Genomic DNA, 15,847 nt, shown 5'->3' on the forward strand with positions numbered 1-15,847 from the left:
CCTCCCCCAGGAGACATATTGTTTTTGCCCTGTCCGTCCGTCCGTCCTTCCTTCCGTCCGTCCGTCCGTCCATACGTCACACTTCATTTTCGAGCAATAACTGGAGAACCATTTGACCTAGAACCTTCAAACGTCAAAGGGTTGTAGGGCTGCTGGAGTAGATGACCGCTATTGTTTTTGGGGTCACTCCGTCAAAGGTCAAGGTCACAGGGGCCTGAACATTGAAAACCATTTCCGATCAATAACTAGAGAACCACTTGACCCAGAATGTTGAAACTTCATAGGATGATTGGTCATGAAGAGTAGATGACCCGTATTGATTTTGGGGTCACTCCATCAAAGGTCAAGGTCACAGGGGCCTGAACATGGAAAACCATTTCCGATCAATAACTAGAGAACCACTTGACCCAGAATGTTGAAACTTCATAGGATGATTGTACATGCAAAGTGGATGACCCCTATTGATTTTGGGGTCACTCCATTAAAGGTCAAGGTCACAGGGGCCTGAACATTGAAAACCATTTTCGGTCAGTAACTTGAGAATCACTTGACCCAGAATGTTGAAACTTAATAGGATGATTGGTCATGCAGAGTAAATGACCCCTAACGATTTTGGGGTCACTCTGTGAAAGGTCAAGGTCACAGGGGCCTGAACATTGAAAACCATTTCCGGTCAGTAACTTGAGAACCACTTGACCCAGAATGATGAAACTTCATAGGATGATTGGTCATGCAGAGTAGATGACCCCTATCGATTTTAGGGTCACTTTGTTAAAGGTCAAGGCCACAGGGGCCTGAACATGGAAAACCATTTCCAATCAATAACTTGAGAACCTCCCGACCCAGAATGTTGAAACTTCATAGGATGATTGCTCATGCAGAGTAAATGACCCCTATTGTTTTTGGGGTCACTCCGTTAATGGTCAAGGTCACAGGGGCCTGAACATTTATAACCAGTTCCGATCAATAACTTGAGAACCACTTGACCCAGAATGTTGAAACTTCATAGGATGATTGAACATGCAGAGTAGATGACCCCTATTGATGTTGGGGTCAGTCTATTAAAGGTCAAGGTCACAGCGGCCTGTTCATGTAAGATCATTTTTTGGAAATAACTTGAGAACTACTTGACCTACAATGTTGAAACTTAATAGGATGATTGGACATGCAGAGTAGATGACCCCTATTTATTTTGAGGTCACTTGATCAAAGGTCAATGTCACAGGAGCCTGAACAGTGACTTGAGAACCACTAGGCCAAGAGTGTTGAAATTTAGCGGGATGACTGGACATGCCAAGTAGATGATCCCTATTGCAGCCAACCATCAGTGTCTCTTTGACTTTCGCTCCTGACCCCTATTGACTTCTTGCCTATAGGACTTTGCATTGGGGGAGACATGCGCTTTTTTACAGAAGCATTTTCTAGTTATTTCTATTTAAAATTCATATTTATGACCATGTTCTTAATTTACAGTATAATGATGGCTCGGTTCATGAAATAAATCACTACTTGATATTCATATTTTGGCGACCATTTTACTTTTGACGGCCATTTTGATAACACAGTAACATCCAATATATTATTATTATTATTATTATTATTATTATTATTATACCACATTTATATAGCACTCTTTTCATGCACTTGTACACGTTCAAAAGTGTTTACAGAATAAATTGCAAAAATACAAACAAATACGTATACAAAGATAATGCATTCCACATTAACAAAAATCATGAATGAAAAACAAGTATAATTTAAAAACAAGATAAAAACATAAATGTATCGGTCAGTTAACAAAATATTGTACAAAGAAGTGGGTTTTGAGCAGGCTTTTGAAAGCAGCTAGCGTGTCAGCTTCCCTGATCTTGACAGGAAGGGAGTTCCAAAGCTTTGGAGCAGTGCACGAAAAGCTGCGATTGTCATACATCATGGTTTTAGATTTTGGCATAACCAGTGACAGCGTGTCTTGTGATCTTAGGGTCCTGACCGGTTTATACACTTCTAGCATATCCCTAATATAGGCAGGGGACTGATTGTGTAAAGCCTTAAAGGTGTGGGTCAGAACCTTGTACTGCACCCTGTATTTCACTGGCAACCAGTGAAGCTCCTTCCGAACCGGTGTTATATGATTGCGACGGGGCGTCTTAGTGATTACGCGAGCTGCAGTGTTCTGGACTTGTTAAGTGTGCTGTTTGGTATACCACTTAACAAGGCAGTAGCAGTAGTCTAAACGTGAAGTAACCAGGCTGTTAATAATATAAGGGTTTTTGTGGCATCACTGGTAAGATACCGTCTGATGTGACCTATTCTGCGAAGTTGTGCATATCCAGCCCGGCACACCGAGTTGACTTGTTGTTCCATATCCATACCGCTGTCAAATACTGCTCCAAGATTCCTAACACATTTCGTGGATTTTATCACAGAATCACCGACCTTCACAGAAACGTCATCAATGTACTTGGAGTTACGCTTTGATGTCAATAGCATTACCTCAGTTTTATCAGCATTGAGCTTCAGCATGTTGGAATTCATCCACGAGACAATTTCAGCCAGACAGCTCTCAATGCGGCGCAAAGCTTCACTTCTGGCCACAGCCTCTATCGGCTTAAAAGATAGGTATAGTTGAGAGTCATCAGCGTAGAAATGATGAAGAAGTCCATGACGTCTGCATATGGCACCCACGGGTTTAGTGTACATGATATAGTTCTTTGGACCAAGCACTGATCCCTGGGGCACACTGTATTTCATCAACGTAGGCGTCGACAACTCAACATCAATGCATACAGTTTGATAGCGGTCACTAAGATATGATGACATCCATGCAAGTGCTTTGTCTGTGACTCCAAAATGATGTTCGAGCCGGTGTAACAGTGTTTGGTGATCAATCGTGTCGAAAGCCGCAGAAAGATCGAGTAGCACGAGGACTGTTACAGAATTTTGATCGAGAGATGTGAGGATGTCATTCTGTACCTTTATCAAAGCCGACTCAGTTGAATGAAACTTTCTGTATGCAGACTGCAGTCCCTCGTGTAGCTCATTTTCACTCAAGTGCCGCTCAAGACGCGCATCTACTACCCTTTCTAAGATGTTTTAAATGAAAGGGAGGTTAGATACAGGCCTGTAGTTTTTGAGAATGTTTGGTTCAAGACCTGGTTTCTTAAGCAGGGGTCTTATCCTAGCACTTTTAAACTCTTTTGGTACATAACCTAATTCCATTGATGTATTTATGATGTTTGTTATCAGCGGCAAGAGCTCATCGAGACATTTCTTCAGAAGCCATGTTGGTAAAGGGTCAAGTTCGCAGGATTTGTTTGGAGATTTTTGTATAATTTGTTCTACCTCTTCTATCGTTGTAGGAGCCAAATCAATAAGACAGTTTGCTACTTCTTGGTGTTCTGAACAATGCAAGTCTACTGAATCACGATCAGTTTGGCTATGCGAAATAATATCATTCCTAATGTTCTCAATTTTCTCGATGAAAAAGTCACTAAACTTCTGCGCAAGTTCCTTTAATGATGTGTTAGAGGGACGGGAAGCATCTTGGCTGTCTCCTAGTAGATTTTTGGTTATCTTGGCCAAATTTTTGTGGTCAGTGTCACACGACTTCACCTTATCAGAGAAGTAGTCGGTTCGGGCCTGAATTAGGAGATTATTCATGGTAGCACATTGGTCCCTATAAAGGTGATGGTCGATTATTAGTTTGGATTTAAGCACTTCCGCTCAAGCTTGCGTTTTAAGTGTTTAGCCTCATGAAGTTCGTCTGTAAACCACGTACAGCTAGGTCGAAGAACGATAGTTTTGTGCGTAAAGGAGCGTGTTTATCTATCAGTAAGGATAATCCTTTTGAATATGCATTTACTAGCTGATCCACGTCTGCGCCTTCTGGAAACGTATTTAGTGCAAGGGACGCTGAGATGTCTTGTTTGAAAGAACTTACGTCAATAGAGCGTAATTTCCGAAAAGAAACTTGCTTCCGTATCGGAGCTGGTTTTGCGGCACAGGCGTTGAAGTGAATTGCATGGTGATCCTGTGACATATTACCAGTATTGTCACAAAGACCTGGATCGATGACCTCGACACATGATCCTATTTTGCTGTCGTTCCTGGTTATTACAACATCTAATGTATGACCATGGGCATGGGTTGATCCGTTCACATGTTGATGCATACCACATGACTGAAGTAAACTTTTAAATCTGACAGCATCTCGGTCTGATGGAATATCAAGATGGAAATTCATGTCTCCCACAGTGATGATGTCTTTATCAACTGCAGCATACCTGCCTAGGAAAGTAGGCCATTCTTCCTCTAGAAACACACGAGTCTTTAAACCGTTTTGTTTTGTTGGTGGTGGTCTATATATCACTGCCACTCGTGCAGAAAATCCATTGATGCTCAAATTACAATCCATGTATTCAAATTGTTTAAAATCTTTGTCACGACTAGATGCAACAACATTAAGAGTAAATGCAGACTTATGTATGAGAGCCACACCCACTCCACGGCTGCCGCTGCACCGTGCCGCACTTTTAATTGAATATCCATTCGATACAAGTTCGCTAATATACGTTTTATCCATGGTAGTTCCGAGCCAAGTCTCAGTGAGTGCTACCAAATCAAAATCATTTGAAACTATGTGATCACACAGAGAAACTGTCTTATTTTTGACAGATCTTGGGTTGAAACTGCATACACGAATTTTCTTCTCACTTCTTCCTGTTGTAATGTAGAGACCGTACCATAGCTCTTTGCATACATTGATTTTTCAAACTAAAGTGATTTTTACAAATGCACCGGTTACGATAAAAAATGTAAACAAAAGACTCCGTCTATAATCTTTGAAATGTATGAATGACACTCGATCTTAGTCATAATACTAATTGACAGTGAATGCTAATGATTCCATGTGTTGCAGAAAGGTATTTAGTTTGTAACTGTAATTTCCCATCAATTGAAATCTTCTCAAAACTGGTAAAATAATTACTTATATTTGGACAAAGCTCACGGTCTTTTCCGTTCGACAGCTGCTAAAAGGGCAAATATAAAAGATTCAGTGTAAGTTATATTTCACTGGTACTACCAGTTAGTAAGTTCATACTCTGAACAACACGTCAGAGAAATTTGGACAGATTTGACCGATTATGACGTTGGCAGCATTAGATTATAATTTTTCTTTACATGAAAATTGCCGTTTGGTAACAAAGCGAATACGCCGATAATCCGGAGTCACCGATTATTGTTCCAGTTCACGCAATGTAATCCAGGCAATTAAACTGCTTAGTTATTAGCTGCTATTGTTATAGGGAAGTGGTAGAGTGTCTGCCTTAGGTGTGAGAGGTCCTGGGTTCGAGTCCCAGTTAGAGCTTCACTATTTGCATTCTGCTAAAGCATAGTTTTGCTGTTAATAGACTGTTCCAGATGTTCTAATTTTTTAGCACACAGTATCATGGATCATTATTTAGCAATCGAGATCAAAGTTGAATGTTAAATCAAATGCACACAATTAGTAAATATTCACTATATTATGTCCCTTTGATGTTTATGCTCTCCATGTTCGAGAAGAGTTACATTTCCTTGATCACAAAATTTTCTTTAACATGAAAATATTAAATGCTCATAACTCCAAACTTCTGGTTAAAATAGTGTCTATATTTCTGTTTTTGAGAAATATATGGACATTTGTCTCCATTTCAAAGCTTTTTAACTTCAAACCTATGATTTGAAATCTTAGGTACTATCTCTACACGTAAACATCACGCAAAGCCCGTTACATCAGTATACAGAGATGAATAAACAAAGTTTGACTGAAAAACATTTGACACAAGGAAATCAAATTTATCATTTATGTAATAAATTGTGTAAAAGAAATATTCAACTGATTCCATTTTCAGCTTTGGAACGAAGAAGGATATCCTTATAAATTACCTAACTTTTAATAGATATTCCTATCTAAAACGACATTAGGATATGGCAAATACTTTATAATAAAATGAACGTGTACAAGTTATTGAAACGTGCATGTACATGTGCCGTCGCTATGTTTTAGAAAAAAAATGATTGTCTTTCTGTGTATAAAAATTTTAAAAAGCAGATTTTAGACAAAACAAACCGTAAATTTCGAGAGTGTTTACACATGCTTATCTGTACTGACAATGGATTGTGTAGTGTATTTATTTCTGAATATAATACTTTGTCTCTAAGAGTTAAAACTGTTAAAACATCTATCCGTCACGCTTCGGTCTCATCTAACGCGACTAGAAAAGTATGACAGTTCACCTGATGTACAGGAAGACACATGCAGTTTTTGACAGTTAATGACAGTTTTTCGAGGCCTGCATTGCGATATATGTTTCTAGCCATGAATAGTTATAAGTTAGAGGACATTGACTTAAGATAAATATACAACTGAGGTGATATGACAATATAAAGTTTTAATTACAAAATTTAGGTATCCAGTGCATTAATGTAACCATCAATGTTTTCGTGCAGAAGATGCATCAATACTGAATTATTACAACTATTATTTGCATGTAAAATTGTTAATTCAGGGCCTCAGAACTGTACACGTCAATTAGTAAATCCGCTAGCATCATGAGAAAATGTTTTTGGTATGGAAATAAGAATTAAAAAGGAGGTTTTCTGTCAACATTTAACATTTCATTTGATAATACTATGCGGATATTTTTTCATAAATTGTAAGGGTGATGTTAACAAAAATGCATCTGTAATAAGAGAAGTAATTATTATTGTTGTTGTTGTTGTAGCAAGTACTACATGGACGATATTCTATTATCGTGCAAATCTTATTTTGCAGAAGGAATGCTTACAAGTATGAATCGTCCAGAGTTTAGGAAATACATCAAGGAATTGACAAGCGAAAAATATGGTGTGGATTTAAACAAGAAAAACAAGAATGTAAAAACTGAGAAAGCTTCTTTTAGAAAACTTAATGTGGATTGAAAATATATTTATTGAGTCTAGTTTGCCTGAATACAAATATCTGTACATGTTTACATTGTTTTATCTTGATAACTTCCAAATAAAAAGAAGAAGACTTGAGGTCTTCCTTCAGTCCGTCCGTGCATGTGTTTGTAAAATCATAATAAAGTACTACTATTTTGATTATTTACTAGTAGTGAAAATAGCCAAAGTGAAAATTTTATATAGCAACAAAAACGTATAGATTATCTTATTAAACTCACCAGTAAATACTATTTTCATCTAACCAGCAATAAGACCAGGAGAAAGTTGTGAAAGGCGTGACAGTTGGGGGAGGAGTAGGCGGGCCGTTGGCGATACAGAAATTGAATTTGATACAGCTAATATTGTCGCCTTTAAATGCTAGATAATGTTCCGATGAATTTGGCAATCAAATGTATATTATCATGATCAATTTTATAAAAAGTCAATTAAAATGTTATTATCATGTATAAATTTTAAGAGACGAAATATGGATTAAAAGCACAGAAAAACGCAAAGGAAGATCCACATACAGTTTTATAAAAATAGAATGCATTGTTACATTTTCGAAAATGACGCATATAAAACAAAGTAATGTTCGGATGATGAAATGAAAAACAGCTAAACAGATTTACCACATCCTCTTCTTATTTACAATATGAATTCGTAACCTTCAATTCAAAAAATATCATCGACTTTAAAAACGTCTTCTTGTTTGAGAAAATCTGTAGCTTTTACATTCATCATATAAGATCATATTTCAAACATCTGTTAGTTTTTACGATGGAATTTTCTTACATAAACAAATGTGTCTACTTTTTATATCCAGAAGACTTTTGGAAATAAACGAGTATTTAAATCGAGTCTGATTACCGAGTAAAAAGAGATTCGCGGTTCACAGAAATGGGTTAGTTTCATATTCTCCATTGAATGTATAAAGGCACATAACAGGAGCGAGCTGCTCATTCTAACATAACTTATACATGTGGCATATGAAACTGAAAGTTTAAAGGGACTATATATTTCATGCAAGTATGCAGAACTTCGAAGCACGCGACAAAAAATTAAACCGATTTAAGAACAGATCAATTTCAGTAAACTCACAAAAACTGGCCACGGCGCTGTCAATTAAACTTAACTAATTTGCATCAATGACGCATGATTTTAAGTGCGAATCCCGGCTAAATATTTCTTTATATGTGGCATTTTGTAAAGTTGTTATTTAGAAAGATTGATTTTTATTTTATTTCTTTTTCCATAGTGATAGGTACGTATAATAGGTTGTTGTCGTCTGACTATTGTATGCTATGTATCATCAATGGATTATTTATATCTATATGATATTGCTCTTTTATTTGTATCAAGTACAAACTGAGAGTTATAGATAAAATCTTGAAATCATGAGAATATAACTACATCAACAGTAGCTTTACTCGATCTGATATTTTACAGCTGCCATGCCTCGGGACAGTAGCGGTCAAAAAGTATCGCGCTGTCCCGAAACGTCCTATTATTTGGACTACTTATACAGTAGCTGGCTATACATTTATGTTAATACTGGTGAGATTCTGGTAAGAAATCCAGCAACACTGTTAAGGTTAACTGAACACCGTATGCAGTTGACAAAAATATGGTTAAAATTATTTTAATTACCTCGTATGCAATATGCAAAGTCGTTAGGGAGAACGAATTACAGCCGTTTATTATATGTACCTTCTTAAATAGCAACAATAAAGCCGTTGAAAGGCAGTCATTTTAACGGATACATAATGGCGCATAGTGCCTCATATGGCCCAGAACGAGCTCCGACTTCATACAACAACGTATTTATGACGGGTGAAAGGGTGCTGAATCGTATTTTGATATATTCTCAAATAATGATGACACAATACAAATGATATTTAAGTTAGCGAGAATACAAAAAGTGAAAATACCATGATAAACATGAAGGGAATCTATATAGCAACAAGAAATGCCTTTAATATGACAAACGGCGTAGAGGTAATACTGTTTGGCGCATGCAATAATCAGAATTAAACAGAATGTACAGACAGAAAAAAATCAGATATGCATATATGAACACATTATTCATATGCAAATATTTCAACTAAGCAACACATGTAAATGATCAGTAGGTATCCTTTCAGTGATAGAAGGTCGAAATGATTTGATGTCCTGTGCTGATTCTAAAATAATTTCGTGTCGGGTCAGAATGCCCTATAATTAACCCACTAGCATAATACCTCCAGTAACTGTTGAAATATTTTATATTTGGGTAAAGTAAAAGGTAAATACTTATATTTATAATGGGATTCAATTTGTGTAAAAGCCCGTACAGTTACAAAGAAACCAGCTACACTGGCTCTACAGTTACAACCAGCCACACATTCATCTGTAAGCGAGGTACGCAACGGGGATGAAGTTTACTTTTGATTTATCTTGCGATGATAAATTACTACAGATTATAAAGTTCGATTAAATCATTTTATAGTTTTGGGTGATAAAATTACTAAATATCCTTTGTTTAACATGTGCTTTCTGATATTCAATTTCATTAAACAGTCTGAAATAAATGGTTTATCTTTTCGGCGCGCACCTGTTTCGTGCCCAGATTACTACAGAATGTAGGTCAAAATCCATGTTATACAGCTACGCCGAAAAAGGTCAATAAAAGACTGGTGTTTCTTCTAGCCATAACAACACGCTTAGTTTCATAATGGTCCTCGTGCTTAAGCCCTCAAGCAGTTACGACATTAGATGTGCCATTATGGCAATACAGCACAACCAGATCGTATACTAACCTCGAAGTAAAGCACGATTCAAAAGAAAATTGTGCCAATGGTGTTTCGTGTAACATTTTCAGAATCCTTCTGAATACATTGGTACTCTACATGGGCTCGGGCACCAACCAATCCCTTGAACCTCTGCAGATGTTATAACATTGTTCTTATTTTTGGTTCTTAGGGGTCATGAGTTAGGAGCATGAGAGATGTTGCACATTTCATTACCTCTCTTGAAAAAAAAACAACAGTTAAACCAAGTCTGCTATTTGTATGCTTGGTTACGTTCTATGCTTTCAAAGCATCTTGATAAAGATTTTATCACACATATTGTTTTAAGGAGTAACACGTTTTATTCACTTTACTATTTGATATGTCTTTAATATGTCTTCATCATTAAACAACTATGTAATGTAATACTCGTAATATCCTTGAAAATGAATTCAGATAACCTTTGACAAATCTCTCAGACTGTTTTGAGTTTTCAATATCACCTGCTGTTATTGCATTTGCAATGATATAGACAAGTAACTTTGTTTTAAGCATATCTAGTGCAGCCATATGGTGACTTAATTTCATAAAATCGTGCCATTTGTGGAAAAAGCATCAAACTTGGTATAAATGTTACTGGGTATTATCTTTATAAGAAAACGAAAGGAAGTTGCTACAATATCCAAGATGGCTGACTAAAAATGGCTGCCAAAATCCAATATTTCTTCCAATAATCTGTTATCATGCCAAATAGTTCTACAAAAAAACGAAAAGAATTCTCAATATTTACACAGTATGATAATTAGGGCTGCATACTGTATTTGTTGACATATAAACATAAAGTTAAATCAATATTGGATGTCAATATAGGGGTCCGTTTGTATAATTTACAAGTACTGCCTGAAGAAATCACAATTATAGTTCGACCACGAAATGAAATCTGTATAAACAGTTCAAACTGTATGGATAGCTAAAACCTTGAAATTCAGCAGCAAAATACCAAAAATGTTACCAAAATTAGATGTGAATCCATTACATAGAGACCGTACCATAGCTCTTTGCATACATTGATTTTTCAAACTAAAGTGATTTTTACAAATGCACCGGTTACGATAAAAAAATGTAAACAAAAGACTCCGTCTATAATCTTTGAAATGTATGAATGACACTCGATCTTAGTCATAATACTAATTGACAGTGAATGCTAATGATTCCATGTGTTGCAGAAAGGTATTTAGTTTGTAACTGTAATTTCCCATCAATTGAAATCTTCTCAAAACTGGTAAAATAATTACTTATATTTGGACAAAGCTCACGGTCTTTTCCGTTCGACAGCTGCTAAAAGGGCAAATATAAAAGATTCAGTGTAAGTTATATTTCACTGGTACTACCAGTTAGTAAGTTCATACTCTGAACAACACGTCAGAGAAATTTGGACAGATTTGACCGATTATGACGTTGGCAGCATTGGATTATAATTTTTCTTTACATGAAAATTGCCGTTTGGTAACAAAGCGAATACGCCGATAATCCGGAGTCACCGATTATTGTTCCAGTTCACGCAATGTAATCCAGGCAATTAAACTGCTTAGTTATTAGCTGCTATTGTTATAGGGAAGTGGTAGAGTGTCTGCCTTAGGTGTGAGAGGTCCTGGGTTCGAGTCCCAGTTAGAGCTTCACTATTTGCATTCTGCTAAAGCATAGTTTTGCTGTTAATAGACTGTTCCAGATGTTCTAATTTTTTAGCACACAGTATCATGGATCATTATTTAGCAATCGAGATCAAAGTTGAATGTTAAATCAAATGCACACAATTAGTAAATATTCACTATATTATGTCCCTTTGATGTTTATGCTCTCCATGTTCGAGAAGAGTTACATTTCCTTGATCACAAAATTTTCTTTAACATGAAAATATTAAATGCTCATAACTCCAAACTTCTGATTAAAATAGTGTCTATATTTCTGTTTTTGAGAAATATATGGACATTTGTCTCCATTTCAAAGCTTTTTAACTTCAAACCTATGATTTGAAATCTTAGGTACTATCTCTACACGTAGCAATATAACATAACTACAGCAATGAATGTATGGACGTGTAGACGTTATGTAATGTTTATATAAATGCAAAGACAAAGTAAAGCAAATAGACTAGGACAAAACAAACAAAGTTTGGCACCGCTTTTTAATGATTCGATTTTGCTTATAATCAAACTTATATGACTAAATACAAAATAGTAATCACATCCCCTGCTTTTCATTTTTTCTGTCATAAAAGGTCTGATCACTGTCAAAACTCCGTCAAAAAATACAGGTTCGTTGTAATCATTGATACCTTTAGTTCGTATAGGTAACGCTTTCTTGACAAAACAAATAAAAGTCTTATTCATTATCAAAATATATTGTTGTTAATGATTCCATATCTACATAAATGATAACAATTACCTATGTATTTTAGTAAAGAAATAGTAAATAGGCTAGTTCTAAAAGAACCGGAAATATTTTAAGATATTCTATTTTAGTATAGAGTTACTAGCAGTAAATATGCATTATTATTCAAATATATGGTAAGTTTTAAAACAAGACTTTTGATTTTTCGTATTTAGATAAGAAATCTGTAGAAATTAAAAGAAGATTCCTGAACACATTAATGAGATAAGATATTAAGTACCTGGAAATATTTCATCAAGATATTGGATATTTTCGGTGTAATCACATGTAGCACAATGTTCATGGTCATATCTGTATGGTCAGATAAAACAACCAGTCCATTCACTTGAACATTTTCATCATATGCCACGCATCCATTCAAAGACGAGAGATATTGCTTTGTAGATATTTGCCATTCCCCATACCTTGCAAGTGTCTGTATCTAAACTACCTAAAATCAGTTAAACAGTTTAATCATCATTAAATAGCGATATGTAGAAGAAAAAGAGAATTTACATAAAGCATAAAATAGATATGGTCATTTAATTTAAGTGAAAGAGCGAACCAGTAGCGTTTTTGTCCGTTTTAATCTCAAAGACAATTTCATTCCAGCTTTTTTCTGTCTTCACATTTTTAATATATTTTCTGCTCCTTCAGGATCACGGAATCCATGCAATGTTTATGGATAATTCCGATTTAGCCGTTGCTTAGTGTTGCGCATTTTCTGTTATTCAAAATGAACCTGCTGTTGATTTGTTTATTTGCGTTTCATCGTTCAAAAGTGTTTTCTTATAGATTTTATTTCAAAGTTTTCAATGAAATTTGGATAATGTACTTACCAAATTTAAGGAAAAATACACGTCTGTTTTTCTTGTCAAGTTTCTCTGGACTATAGCAGAAACTGTTAATAAAGGTAAAATATAACAATAATCATGAGACATTAATAGAATAGTCCAACCGAAAAGCGACTTTTTTCCCATGAAAAGCTATAAATTGTCAATAAAGTTTCTCTACAATATCCACCAATAGAAATATCTTAAAACTTACAAACTGCACCACCCCATACCATGACTCTCCGCGAGAACTTAATATGGAAAACCATTTGACCGAATCGTTTGTATGTATCTCAGCATTATATAAACTGCATGAGGTTACTAGAGTCAGAAACAGTAAGAAATAAAATGAATCTGTCTAAAATTTTATGTTATACACAGCAAAGAAGGTGGCTTGAGAAAATGGGATGCGAGGAGTGAGGTAGTGAGGTAGGTAAGACCACAAAAATCATTTACAAATGGTTTTTGTTTTTTTACATTTTTATATTAGCTCACTTGTTGTTTACATCTTAAACCGACACTCGTATCCAAGTCAGAAAATATATTTATATTTCTGTTTATGAAGCTCTATATGTCCAATGAATGACGTCAGTTCTCGTGTTTTTCGAATTAACCACAGGGTTATGATTCTCTGTCAGACTTGAATCTTTGACCATTGATCTATAACTAATAGCACAAAGTACAAAAACCAGTCTTCAGTACATTATCACTTAACATTTAAGGACTTCTGTGGCTGAGTGGTCAAAGGTTTCCTTTTGCCATCATATGCCTTCTATACTTAAAAAGAATTAGAAGTATGGCACTAATATCTAAGTGGAAATGAGAATTGCACATTAAACAGCAGACGGTATTAGTGTAAAATTTTGAAAAATATCTGCAATGTTTTACTCTGTTCTGATTATGGCTTGTAGAGTTTGATCGGCGGGGTCAATATTTCTGAAGTATTCTGGAACGGTTGTCTTCAAAGTCCAATAATTCTCTAAATTCTGACGTGCAACAAGTTGACTGTACTTTCTCGTCCGTAAAAATCGGAGTAGAAAACCAAAATCTATGTTAAAAAGAAAAGCTGACCTAAAACATTTGGATAAGATTTTATATTTCAAATGTATATCAACGTTTTACAAAAGACATCGACTACTATCTGTGACAAAAATTTGAATTAGGCGAATTTCCATAGTTCGAAGCCGTATTTACCTATTTACCATTTCTTAGTTTCCTTTGTCAAAGGGTGAGAAAAGGTGCAGCCTGACCAGGACTGGGATCCAGTGCATCAGAGTACTGTCCAAATGCTTTATTAACTGAACTAACCGACCTCCTACACATTTTCTCCCTATTTGATAATCAGTCGAATAACATGACATTTTGCAGATAAAACAACAATAATTTTCAATAAATTATTTTTTTATAAAGCATCCTCTCGTTTTCTGCCTAAGAACGAAGAAAACGAAAGGTTTTCATTGAATTTAAATTAGAAGTATTACATATTCAAGCCAATAACGATGTGTTCTAGATGAGGCAACACGCTGGTGGAAACGCTATAGTTTATGTGGACCTCATTGGTCGAGTGGTTAATGATACTTTGAATCAAATGTCACTCGCATTTTTAGGTTTGAGCCGTACTATAGAGCTAGTTTGCATGCTGTCGTTGGTTGAAAACTAGTGTCCACTACTGTTCGAAATATGATTGTCATCAGTCAAAATTACCTCTAAAATATTATTAATTTTACAGCACAACAATCTGACCTGTTGGTGATTTTAGCCAGTCCGCTTCAATGACCCATTTCCTTAGTGTTTGAACAACTATTTCCCGATCTTTTTCATTTAGTTCGTTCAATTCATCTTTCGCTTTCTTTCTGCTATCTACATCGAGCGTGCTTACGAAGTCGGAGTCACCTAAATTCACATTTGTACATGTATACCCAAACATGTTTTCAAAAGTGAACATAACAAAGATATACTGACCGTCAAGTTTCTCTCTACTGTTAGACCGTAAATAACTGCAGCAACGATTCATTTGAAAAGTCAGAAAAGTACAAATCGGCTTTGTATCTTTGCTTCGTTATGATTCTAACAACTCCTAGATGGAAACATTTTTAACAAGGCAGATAAGCCCTTAACGGCAATCAGAATGTATGTGCAGTAAAAATGAAAAGACATACAATTTATACATTCTGATTGTCTTAAACTAGTAAAAATAGTCAAATGGTATAGCGGCTGATGCAGTAGTAATTAGATATAATGTTAGATATTTAATGTCTTAAAGATAAACTGTGCATTATCAAAATATTTAATGATAAATATCAACGCCGTCTATAAACTACTTAAAAACCACGTGAGTGTTTGTTTATTAATCCTGCCTTGTACTACATGTAGTAATTACCTTCAGAATTTTATTAACATAAGGCCTGAGTACCTGCTTTGGTAGCCATGGTACTTCGTATCCCTACTAGAATAATTCCTGATGAGAATTGCACTGGATATAATAAAACAGAAAAATATAATAACTAGAGTAAATTATTGTATTTTAAATCGCTGGAGAAATAAAACACACTCGCTTCACTTATCATACCTGAATAATCTGATTATGACCTTAGGCGACATTTTGCAACAGCGCGAAACGTTATGAGCCACCACATATGTAAATCATTAGATTAAAGATATATGCAGTGCAAGGTGGCCAACCCAAGTGACATTTTCTGGGACCGGACCACGCCTGTTACTACTTTTAGCGCCGATTCAGGTAGGGTTATAATGGTTAATTTCATTTTTAAAAAGACACACAGAAAAGAATAAACTGTAAGCGACAGTAAAGGTAATATACACACTTCTATCTAATAAATATGTACAACC

This window comes from Mercenaria mercenaria, chromosome 4, assembly GCF_021730395.1.
Source record: "Mercenaria mercenaria strain notata chromosome 4, MADL_Memer_1, whole genome shotgun sequence".
Taxonomy (NCBI): Eukaryota; Metazoa; Mollusca; class Bivalvia; order Venerida; family Veneridae; genus Mercenaria; species Mercenaria mercenaria.